Source organism: Microcebus murinus, chromosome 10 (genome assembly GCF_040939455.1).
Source record: "Microcebus murinus isolate Inina chromosome 10, M.murinus_Inina_mat1.0, whole genome shotgun sequence".
NCBI lineage: Eukaryota > Metazoa > Chordata > Mammalia > Primates > Cheirogaleidae > Microcebus > Microcebus murinus.
In genome coordinates this window covers 35,230,782-35,243,624 of record NC_134113.1, presented here as the reverse complement: position 1 = coordinate 35,243,624, position 12,843 = coordinate 35,230,782, and the positions used below count along the sequence as shown (strand labels likewise).

General features: G+C 33.3%; 1 protein-coding gene across 3 annotated transcripts in view; it reads left to right on the top strand.

Annotated features, from left to right (window-relative positions):
• The window catches only part of METTL25 (methyltransferase like 25), an 82,411-nt gene that overhangs the window by 13,953 nt on the left and 55,615 nt on the right, over window positions 1-12,843 (top strand). The gene's annotated exons all lie outside the window — the stretch shown is intronic.

Here is a 12,843-nt window from a genome sequence, read left to right as displayed (position 1 = left end):
GTTGTCTGATTTTATAGAACTATTAAAAAATACTTGTGAAGTATACGGTTAGTGAGATAGTAAAGCTAAGTTATTTTGTCATGAATTAGAGTTTCAAAGTTTGCTTTTATTTCCAAAGCCGCCTTCATTTCTGAAAGAATATTGATATTTCTAAAAAAAGTTCTTAACTATATTTTGAAGAGTCAGCATACTAGGATTTTAGAAAACTGCAAAACTGTGTGATTGTGTTAAAATAGTCATATTTAAAGTATACTACCAGAATTGAGAAGGTGCCTGCAGAACAGAATACACAGTAGTATGGCAGGATTTGTAGTAACCCCCAACCCTTCATTCAGAGTAACTACTAAAATACCTGTTTGATCCATTTTATATGTTAAGTCTCTCTATAACATGATTTCAAAAACCATTGGTTCAGATTAAATGGTTATTTAAACTATTAATATTGACAATTTTCTTTTATTTTAGTTTAATAACATCTTTATCCGTGTCCAGTATCCCTTGCTAAGAATTTTAGGTTATGAACATTTAGGTTACTATTCTTTTGTATACATAAAGATGATTTTAGTTGATCTTTTCTCAGTTTTAAAACCCAGAAATTTTGATTATTTTTCATTAGTCATATCTAGGAGGTAGAAATTATAATTGTATATTTGTATTGGAATGAGGTAAAACAGAAGCCATTCTTAGAACTGGCAAAGATTTATATGAAATAAAGTTAATCAAATTAGAATTATTTTATGTCAGAGTTTTGAACATTTTATTTTAGGAACGATGCATAAAAGTAAAATCATGAATATATAGATATAGAGCAAGAGAAAGAAAGCCAATTGGCAAAACGTTAATAGTTTAATTTAGAAGGGGAATATATGATTGTCATGCTATTATTTACCAAAGTTACTTTCTAAGTACAAAAATTTTCAAGATAAAAATTAGGGAAGAAAATGAACCTAAAAACAGAAAAAAAATATTTCTACTTAACTATATACTAAAATATTTACATTATTTTACAGTATTTTTATATCTTTCTAAAATAAATGGAAAAAACCCTCTAATGCAATCACAGTTTTTAAAATATTAAATGGTTAATATTTTCCTTAATCAGCAATAGCATAAGATTCTGTGTAGGGAAATGTTGGCATTGGGGGTGTATTTTTTGGTTCCTAGTTCAAGAGTTTCGTTTTCTATAGGTACAATGAAATTCAGTTTAATAATTAGCTCAATTTGGGGGCAGGTGTAGGCCTTTTTTATGTATTTAAATTAAGAGATTCTGCTCTACATTTTAAGATTTTGAATTTCAGCTGCCTGCTTCCTCCTTTTACTTCATCATCATTGTTCCCAACAATGTCTTCCTATTCCAAGGTGCCTCCCTCTCCTCATCAGGCAAGTACCATCTTAAGACTGCCATCTCTGGGTCCTGCTATAAGCTATTAGCCATTACTCTGTACCATCATGTCTCAGACGTAGTCTCAGTACTTCTCCACCAAGGATGGGATCCTCTCTCTTTGGTAGTGCACTCTACTCTCTGTCACATCCTTTTTTCTACAGTCCCACCTTACTCTCCATCTGGGGTGATCTCCAGAGCTCATTTTGCTGGTTTGGGATGTTTATTTCCTAACTTATATTTTAAATCAAAGTTGATTGTGTAGGTGTGAGTTGTGAGTAACTTGATCTCTCCTCTGTCTGGTTTTTGTCAAATATGTAAAGAGATTCCGATTTAGGTGACCATCATTATTTTGTGGTAACCAGAAAACGTCATTGGTGTACTTTTCATCAGATATCTGGTTCTTCAATCCTGTTCTTAATGGATTGCTCTAAAGAAACTGCTTGCCAGATTTTAAAAATTTAAGAAATTAACTAGTTACTCTTTTGCCAATCCATTTTATATCAGTCTTCATGTACCTTTTCTAACGGATTATTGCATTAAACAGTTAATAAATATTCATTGCCATGCATCCTAATTAAAATGAATTTGAATAGGGCATATTAGATAGAGGTCCTTGAAAAACGTGAAGGGAGAAGGAAGATTGGTGCCTCCACATATCCAGTCATTTCCATTTCTTTCCTTCTAAGGAAAGATTTGATAGATTGATGAGCTTTGAGGATATAGATATTGGGTTTTATTGACTTTTGTATCTTCAGAACTGAGCACATTGACTCAAACATGATTGATGTAGATGGAGTTTATATAATGTGTGTTGAAAACAAGTGACTAGGAATGGGGGGGTGGAAATCACTGTTTCCCACCTTGGCAGCTGCATTTCACACGATTAAGAGAGGTGCATTGAACAAACATTTATTGAGCAGCTGCTGGTTTTAAGACATTATACTTGGCACATTATGTATAATAATGAGAAATGAGGGAGCAGCTCATAAAAAGTTAATTCTTTGGAAAAGAGATAAGAAACTGAAATAGATGACAAACAAAGTTCAGTTGAACAAATACTCATCGAATGCCAACTGTATTCAACTGTACAGTAAGTGGTGGTGCTAAAAAAATGTATGCACTATCATCTTCACTCTCAAAGGATTTTTTTAAAAAAGCCCTCAATCCTAGGAGCCAGATAATCCTTCTGAGTAACTTAAAATATTCTTTTGTAAAAATTATTTAGAATAGAAAATTCAGACAACATAGAAAAAAATGAAAATACAAAGTTCCCAGACTCATACTGATTTTTTGTGTATCTTTCCAGGAAAAGGTATGCATACACATGTAACACATTCTATATTCTTATATGTTTTGGGAAACAAATATATGTACTGTTATTGCCTTACTTTTTTATATAATATATTTTGATAATCTTTCCATATCAGCACAGAGAATGTTGCCCTAGTCTTTTCAACGATTGCCAGGAATTTCATATATTTTTTTCACTCCTAAATAGTTAATATTTTTTTCACTCCTATATAGTTAATATTTACTTAAAGCAATGGCATTTTTTTTTAATAAACCAGAATTTAGTAAACAGATGATCAGTTCAATATAGAGTTTGGAGAGCACAAAATATGGTACCAATCTTCATCTGTTTTTTTATCCTCAAACATTAGTTTCAAAATAGTGAGGTAAGTGCTTTAAGACAGTATATTGTATCTGTCCTCTTATAGCAGAGTAGCATGTTATCTCAGCCTATGAGGATTTGAGGATATGTTTAGTTTGGTGATAGATACCCAGGATGTCCTGAAAGATGAGTAAGAAGTTAATCGGACAGGGAAGTGGGAGGAATATTACAGGCAGAATAATAAAGGCATGGGGAATGTTTGCAATTGTTTCCTTCTTTTTGACTGTTATAGTCACTATTTCTCTTCGTAACTGTCTTTTCTTCTGTTATTCTTCATCATGTCTTTCTCAGAAACAATGATAATGATAATCCTAATGCTCATTTCACTGAGTAGAATGACACAATTTTTAGAATGAATGAGATTTCCTTTCTCATTTCAGTTTACACCGTAAACTATTTCCCTAGAATCTCTTCTTGATTCACGTAGTTTATTTACTTACTACTTGGTCATTCATAAAATAATGTTTGAGTCTTCTGGAGAAATTAGTTGAACAAAATAGCTCCAAATTTTTGCACACTAGAAATGAGAGTCTCTCAGGTAGCAGTTTCTCAAACATCAGTTTTGGATCCTGCCTGACTAGAGGCGGTTTCATATTTTCTTCTCTAGAATGGAAGTTGCTGTTATTTGCTGTGGGTTGATAGGATGTGGCCCCAGGATTCATATAAGAAAAAGTGTTCGGAAGGCTTGTTAGAACAGTGACTGGCAACTACAAATAATCATTGGCATAGTCGATTCATGGAAAGGTCTTCCTGTCAGAAATATCGAGAATCGTTGATGTTACCAGGTAAATAATGCTAGGCTTCAGTGGGAAAAGCTAATAGCAATATCTGTGTTATTTGCTTTCCTGATACATACTTGAAATGAACAGAGGGTTGAGAGTTTTGCTTGTCACAAAAACAAGGAATAAGCAGGAAGAAATAGGACTGAGTGATATGATGAAATGGGTGGCTATGTATGCAACATGAGTGCCCTCAAATACTTTAGAGGTCAAGAAAAGAGTTTGAAGGCCAAGAGATAAGAGAAATATGTAGAAAAATAAGTGATAGGAATAATAAAACCAAACTTGGTTTATGTTACAGTTTTGCCTAGCCCTGGACTGCCATATTTTCTCCTCTCAAAAAACAGATGGAAAAGGTAATTTACTCCCTTTTCTCTTTCTCACACTCCATCCCCATTTTTCTCACCTTGTCCATGCTGTAGTAAAACAGAGAAGATATGAACCATCTCTTATAATTTTTATATCAGTGTTTCTTAACTCCAGGTGCCAGCCGAATCAAATTTGGCACTTTTAGTATATGGATGATGAGGACCTGCCTCTGACCTTCTGAATTATAATCTGCAGGTTTAAGACTTGACTATAAGTATTTTTAAGAAGCTTCATATTTAATTCTGATGAACAGCATGGTTTAAAACCAGCTATTTATTATGGTTATGAAAGAAGATAAGCAGAATTCTGGAGGATGATTTATAGAAATTTGTTCAAGATTATTTATAGTTATTTTATCTTCTCCCATGCAGAGACTTAGGTGGGCTGTAGTGAAGTGTCAGTTTGCAGATCCAAACCAAAAGTTGAACTCAGAAGAGCCCAAGAGGGTACATTAAAATCCATAATGGAGAAAGCTGGAGTAGCTAGCTCAAAACAAAGTTCTTGAAGTACAGAGCTCAGAGTGAAAACCTGAGGAAAACAAACATAGATCCAAGAGGGCGGGAAACTGGGTCATAAATACAGAATAAAGTTAAAGCTTAGAGGTTAGACAAATTCAAGGGAAAAATCTACAATAGAGTGTCCAGGATAATTATTGATTAGCAGATATTGATATGTGGGCCTAGGTAGGGAAAGGCAGACAATGGCAAACAGAGTTTGTTTTGGACTATCTAGCAGCAACTATTTTGATAGATGGAATATGGATGTAGTCTTATTTTGTATGTACAATGTATAGTCCTAGTATTCCTTATTAAAATATAAATTTCCCACTATATGGTTTGATCATTGTATAAAATAACTGACTTGAAAGGGATTTACATATACAAGGTTAACATATTTCCTATCATGTGTCAAACACTAGGTTCCATGGAGTCATATATGGTCCTATATGTGATGTGTCCCTCCCTCATATCAAACATCTACCCCTCACCCTGACTTTATTTGCACAGTTGTATTTAAGTTTGAATTGGGGCAGTGGTGTCCTTTGGGATATAAATTTCAGTTATTAATAGCCCAACATAGTATAGTAGAAATTCTAGTATGTACATGGCAACTTTTTATGATAATATTTACTATGTAAACAATATGTGTTTTACATGACTATGTTTACCCAATCCGATATGGTAGACCATAGAAGTGGTCTGCCATGAACGTCAGTTTTCAAAAATACATTAAAGCTCTATGAATACTAAATTTATATCATATGTTTCAAAACTGCATTTAAATATTTTTACATTATAAGCCAGCAGCCTCTAGGAGAACAAGAAATACTAGTCTTATTGCAAGAAATAATAGTTTTATTGCAGTATTTTACAGAATATACATTTTGACTAATGTTTTAGTTTTTGACCTAATATTGATTATCATAATTAAATTGAAATGTTCATATTATTTCTTCTATTAGAATTTGGAGAGAGAACTTTTTTTTTTATAAATGTTAGTATAACTTGGTTGTTTTTCTCATAAAGGTAGAAATAGGCTGTAGGAAATACTACTAGTTACCAATTCAGATTCACACATCTCTTCTTCCTTACTAAGGGAACCATGATTTTGTTCAGGAATCAGTTATCCCAGACATTGAGCCCTTTTATAGCCTCAGAAATAGGTGAATTTCAATGACTCTAAATGATGGCAATTGTATTTATTTAAGAATGGATATGAGACACAGTTCTTACTAATAAGACATGAGATAGACTTACCTCCTAGGGATTTTTTTCTTTTTCCCCTTAAAACTGAATATGAGACAGAGACATTTTTTTTCTATCTCTGGATTTTGTCATCTGTATGTGTTTGTTTATTTAGCCTAACAGTTATCTATATCTGCTTATTATTAACTAAAAATGTATTCTGTTAGAAATCAGTCCAGCCTGAGGGATGAACCTTATTTTACTATAAATTTATATGATTATTTCAGAAGCTTGGGAGTACAGGAAGAATAGATAAAGAGCAGCGACCCTAGAGAGTCATGTCAGGTGGTTTCATAGAGCTTCTTCCCTGGCTTTAATAGGAGTCCTTACTAGGAGCAACCTTTGTCCTGACCAATACGTAGCCTAGTATCAGGGAGTCTTTTAGTATTATTAGTGTACTGTAGATCTGCAGAGTCAAATGTCAGTGGTTTAACCCTTGAAAACCCGTATCCTTAACTTCATGTTTACCTCCAGCCTTAATGTGATACAGGGTAAAGAGATGATTCTTCCATTTACTTTTATTTTCTTTTTTAACAAAAGTGGAGGATTGCAAATCATCTTTTGGTGACATCTTTCAATATGGTGCTGCCATTTTTATATCAGAGAAATTTGTCATGGTTTATGATACCTATCCTAGTATAGATCATTTCTCAATTTATGTCACCCATTGGAATCTTAAGGAAGAAGGTCATATACTGAAATAGTTGTCTTCACTGTTGTCGAGGTTTAAAAATTGGTTCCATTGCTTTAAATTTACAGGTCCTTCATCTAAAATGGTATTTGAAGGTTAAGAAAAACATGTTGAGTACATTGTTTGAAAATGTAACATACTGTTTAAATAAACTTAAATTTCTAGACATTTCAGCTATTCAGTATATAGTATTAAAAACTGCTAAGACAGCATTAGCTAGTTAATATCAACACTAAACCATGTATTATACAGAAAGTTATAATTAATTTCTTGATCAAGTAAATAGCAGTGAATTAATCCTATCATTAAAACAATGCATACAATTGCTATCTTTTTAAATATCTGATAGTATTTTCTATCTATATAATATATGTTTTATTAAACATTTATTAAATGTTATGGCTATTTAATGCTGGGAGTTTGGAGGATATTGAGTAATAAAGCATGGTCTCTCTTTTCAAAACAACATGAATCTGTCTTCCATATCCAGCAATGTGGGAGATGAGATTTTTCTGCAGGTCCCTCTTACTGTAGTTCAGCTAGATCCTGGCTTAATTAGAACTTTTTTTTAAGCATTGCTGAGTCTACAAAAAAACAAGGGAAATCTCCGTGGATCAAGAAAGCTGCACTTAACGGGTACACAAATGCTACTTTTCCTGGATGTGCAGTAGAGGCCAAGCATTGAATTGAAGACTAATTCTAGCCTTCACCTGTTAGTAAGAATAGGGCCCCTTAAATGTGGAAAAGCTTGGGTAGTTTAAGCTTAGGATCTGGGTAGAGAAATTGACTTTGGCAGAGATTAAGACAGTCCTGGCACTGGTAAGTTTATTTTCATTAATAGTGGGTTAAGACAACTTCCTAATCTCTGCCTCCCTCTTTTCAGTTTTGGACCCTATAACTTGTTCACAGTTGAATAAAGTAACTGGTACTGGTTTACTTCTCTGGATTATGGTAAGGATGAGGTGTCTCTGAGTGTCCCAGATCATGTGGAAGTACTCAGTCTATGTCTTTAAAGGTAGTATTACAGCCTTAAGTCCTCTATTTTTTCTTTTACTTCAGTAAATAATACTATTGATTATAAGATAAATGTGGCACCTCCCACATTTTATAAACTATCTTTTTATATAGATATCACATGTTTTATTTCCTAGGATTAAGATACCATTAAATTGGCATGGTAATAATGCCTGTGTCCTGTTTTAATTTCTCCTTTATGTTTTGTTTTAATAGCCTAAATCACATAATTAACCTCTTTTTTTAATTTATTTCTATTTGTGTGGGCCACATGTGCTCTGGGGAAAAGGAGATTGAGAAAGTTCAGGATAAGCTCTACCTGTAATGTAGGAGGCATGTGACTCCTAAGGAGTCACATCTTGGAAAGAAAGGTAGTTGTTAATCATACCTATATCAGTTTTAAATACTTGTGGATACAAATAATAGAAACTGCATCTAACAGTGGCATAAGCAATAAACTCATTTAATTACCTCATATAACCAAAAATTAGGAGGTAGCAGTTATAGAATTGGTTCACTGGCTCAGTTATACTGGGGCACTAGGTTCACATTTAGGGTTTCCTCGCAGGTATACGAGGCAATTGTTGAAGTTGTAAGCCTCATGTCTTCATGAGAAGTGGGCATGAGGTAGAGATTTCATTCTTAAGCATCTTTCTCTTTTGTCAAAGAGGAAAAAAATGTGTCCCCAAATTTCTTAGATTCGCTTCATGCTTCATTGCCTGGATATGTTTCACAGAAAACTTCTAGCTGCAGTGGAGTCTGAAAAAGTGAATATTTGACTTTTTCAGCCTCTATTGTGAGGCAGGCAAAGTAGAAAGGAGTAAGAATGACTGTAGAGTAGCCTGCTGTTAATAACAGCATTTTGTGTTTTTTTTTCCTTCTTCCTTTCCCCTCCTTTTCCTCCTCCTTTCTTCTCTGTCTCCTGTCTCTTTGTGTTCTGTTTTTGGAGGCTGAAAAGAGTAACGTGAAAGCACTACCTCTTTAAAAAAGGGAAGTGGGGATAATCTCTTTGTACATTCTTGTGCTTTGGCATCCACTACATTATTTAATCGTGGTCAGTTTGGTATTTATTTTTCAATAGACTCTGAGTTCCTTTAAGGCAAAAGCTTATCTTTATGTTTTTCTTTAATGCCTAACACTCATCATAATGTGTGGTATATAGCAAGCACTCAATAAAGGAATAACATATGCAATTAAATTATAAATTTAAAAAAAAGTGATTCAGCAATAGTTAAAACTAAAGAAGAAACAAAGGTATTTGATGAGACATTGAGAAGAAATAACTGTGTTGACATACATAGTTTGAGAATTTAAGGTACTGGGCTGGCTTTGCCCTTCTTAGCAAAGATAAGAAACAGGCTAGAGAAGGTTTACATTCCAGCAACTGCTAGAGCAATGATGAAAGCACAGTACCTGGTGAGACGGGGGTCTTATTTAACTTTAAATCTACATAAACTCAGATTCTCTTGTGATCATAAATTATAATTCCTCTCTTTGGTATTTCTTAAGAAAGGAACAAGAAGCTTCCAAATATTTGCCTATTAACTACAAAGGTTTTATTTCCTCTCCCAAAAATGTGATTTTTTTAACCACAAAGTATGTGATAACCACAAATGTTACAAAACATGTTTATAGAAGTAAATTATATTTGTTCTCTTGATTATAGTAGTTGTCTTACATTTTTTTGACTCAGACCCATCTTAAGAAATACATTTTACATCACTACTTAGTATACACAGAAATAAATAAAATTGGTGCTTAAATTTTACAAAAAAGAACTTATTACTCTTTTTTTCTTTTTAGGTAATATTTGTTCTTTAATAGGTATTTAATCTTACAACACACAATGCATGCTGGCAGTTTTATTCCGTTCCTTTTTCTTAAATTTTGTAAAATGTTGGTTACAACCCACTAAATTGATTTCATGACCTATTAATGGGTTGTGGCCAGTGATATGATGGTAAATGTCTGAATGAAAGTCCTGATGTATAGCATATCCATGGTATAAATATATCTAGGTTGGTCGATTTCAAGCTCACAATCTGATGTCAGTAAATGCTGAGTAGGTAAGAGATGCACACAGTCAGCTCTCTGGAGCCAGTAAGAGCTAGCTCTACCAATCCATTGGCTATAACCCACAGTTTGTAAAACATTGCTATATATTAATACATTTTGGTTTGTTATGACTAATTGAATTTGCTCATTTAAGCTACAAATGACCTTGTCTGTGTGCTGTGTTAAACATCTCAAACAGTATCTAGTTTATAGCAGATGCTGAATTCATATTTGTTAAAAAAGTGAGTTGCTTTATTTTGACAAATACAGAAAAAAAAATTATGTCCTCCTAAGTTTGTTTCTTTGTCAGTCATCCAACTTTTCACATAAGGACTTCATTTCTCAACAGAATCTCATAGAGATTTCTCAGATTTGTAAACTTTTTGTAAGTTGAAGAAAAAATATTTTACTCACTTATCATGGTGCCCACTACATTGCATGCTCATTACAAGAATTTTTTGTAAGAATTTTAGCATAAAATTTGAGAAAATACAGTTTTAAAACAAATTATGTGATTATGTTTCAAATAATTCCTTGAAGAAAGGAAAGCTTAAAAAACAATTATAAGTGATTACATTTTAAATTAGTTCTTTCCAATGAGCTCTCTTTAAGCTTTCCTATAAATCATTAGTATTTGATCAAGACTCTGGAGATGGGGACTTGAAAATTGTTTAGCAACTCCTAATCTAAAACCTGAAATTACAAAAACATAAGATCTATATAGTAACAACTACCTCAAGCATTGAGAATATCAATGAACATTTATTTAACATAAAATATGCTGATATTTAGTAGATACTCAGTAAATTGTGTACCCACCCACTGCCCACTTTGCTAGATACTGAGGGTCTCTAAATGAAACAATTTAAAGAAATGTACAGTGTAATAGATTTTGTTACAGATAAGAAAAAACAGTTGTAATATAATGTGATAGGTGCTGTTAGCGTTATGTATACATTACATTGGAAGCATGGAGATAGTGATTTATGAATGCCCAAGGGAGTGCAAAGACATTACACAGAAGTGATCATTTGACTAGAGTTTTCATTCTATCTCTGCAGTATTGTAGCCTTGAATAGATCAGTTAGCCTTTGTGGATCATCTATAAACTAGCGAAACAAGAGAAAGTTTAAATTAGATGATCTGTCCGTTGTGGCTTTTTTGTTTTGTTTTGTTTTTGAGAGAGGGTCTTGCTCTTTTGCCTGGGCTAGAGTGCAGTGGCATCATCATAGCTCACTGCAACCTCAAATTCCTAGGCTCAACCTCCCAAGTATCTGGGACTGCAGGCCCATGCCACCATGCTCAGCTAATTTTTCTACTTTTTATGGAGACAGGGTCTCACTGTGTTCCTCAGGCTGGTCTTGAACTCCTGGTCTCAAGTGATCTCTCTGCCTCAGCCTCAAAGTGCCAGGATTACAGGCATGAGTCACCATGCCTGGCCTGTCTCTTATGGCTTTAACGATATCATTCTATGACTTAAATACAGCTTTCTAAAACATGTGTGTTATTTAAACTGAACCTCGTTTATATTTATTGGGATGTTTATATTTAGTTTTACATAAGTAAGTATTCTGCTTTCCTGCTATGATTCTGTATTTGAATGATAATGTGAAGATTTTTAAAATTATACTTTTAAATCTATACCAGTATGATAATGGCCATAAATGTTGTTTTTCCCAAAGATTTATATGTTTGGTTTTTAAGAAGTAGAACTATCTAGTAATAATTCATAGCAAATGCATCTTTAAGTATTCATTTTCTTAACTATCAGTATTAATAGTTTTTTTTAGCTTTTTCAATAATCCAATGAGAACCTACTAGGACATATCTCAGCCTGAATAAAGTTTCTAGGGAGGCTACTCTAGGTATTGTTCTTTGCAAGCTTCTAGTAGATAAGTAGACTTTACTGCCAGGCTTATAGATTCAGCTGTTTATAAGCTTTTGTTACAATATTATTTCTCACTGTTCAGCTGGACCTATGTCTCAGAAAAATTCTTGCCAGTTAATATGGGATGAATACAGAGATTTCTAGATGTACTTGGCATTCTTTGCACAATCACCTCACACTGACAGCTGTATGTGATCTTCAGTCAGGCAGCTGTATGTTTTCTAGAATGTTGCCACTGATCTTATTTTTGCCACAGGGCATCTTCAGGCTGCCTAGAAGTAGTTAGTAATGGATCTTTAGTACATTTTGCTTCTTACTTTCTTTAATTTTCACCTCGTTATTTTTTGTGACTAATATAAAGTGGTTTTGAAGCTCATGCCCATTGGATGTATTCAGCATAGAAAAGTTCTCCCTGTGTTCATGGTAAATAAAAGAAGCCAAGAATGTGATTAAATCTAAAATAGAAAATTAATATAGCCACTTAAAAGGCGTAATAATAAAGAGAAAGAGTTTATGCTTTGGATATAAAGTGAAACGAAAGCAAAGCTGACAGAAATTCTTGTCAGAGTTGACTATCAAACTAATACAAAACAGGCTTTAAAAAAAAACTAGTTTACAGTCTACTAGTTTTATGTATAAATCTAGATTTGGATACTATAGTGCAAATGACCTTGAAAAATATTTTGCTATGGTGTTCTCGCATTCCCCCCTCCCCGTGATAAATAGATTGTGAGCAAGTTGTCTAAATTTTTTTTATCATAAGTCTTGTATAATGAGTGAAATTTTCATAGGTATGAAGTTAGAACATCATCAATAATATTAGCATAAAGATTGTTTCAGGTATTCCATATGTATCTCATTATACATTGTTTTATCAAGAGTAGGATGTTACAGCAGAGAGAAACTGCCATACACAATGAGAAACTCTGTTAGAGAGCTTCTATCACAGTGTTTCCCAAACCAGTGCAGAGTTTTCCAGTACAGCAGCTATAGACTTTGCCATTCTATAGTTATGCCTAAAAATACTAAGAAAGTAGTATCTGAACTGACTCATTAATGTACATATGATTTTATTAAAGAAGCATATGTGATTTTTTTGTTTTTGTTTTGTTTTTTTACTGGACATTTGTTTTCTTATCCTCTTACATTACCTTCTTACATTCTGGTGAAAGCAAAAAGAAAGGACCAGTAGGGGCTCAGCCCATATTTATGGAATGGATAAAAATTCAAATGCACATCAAAAGCG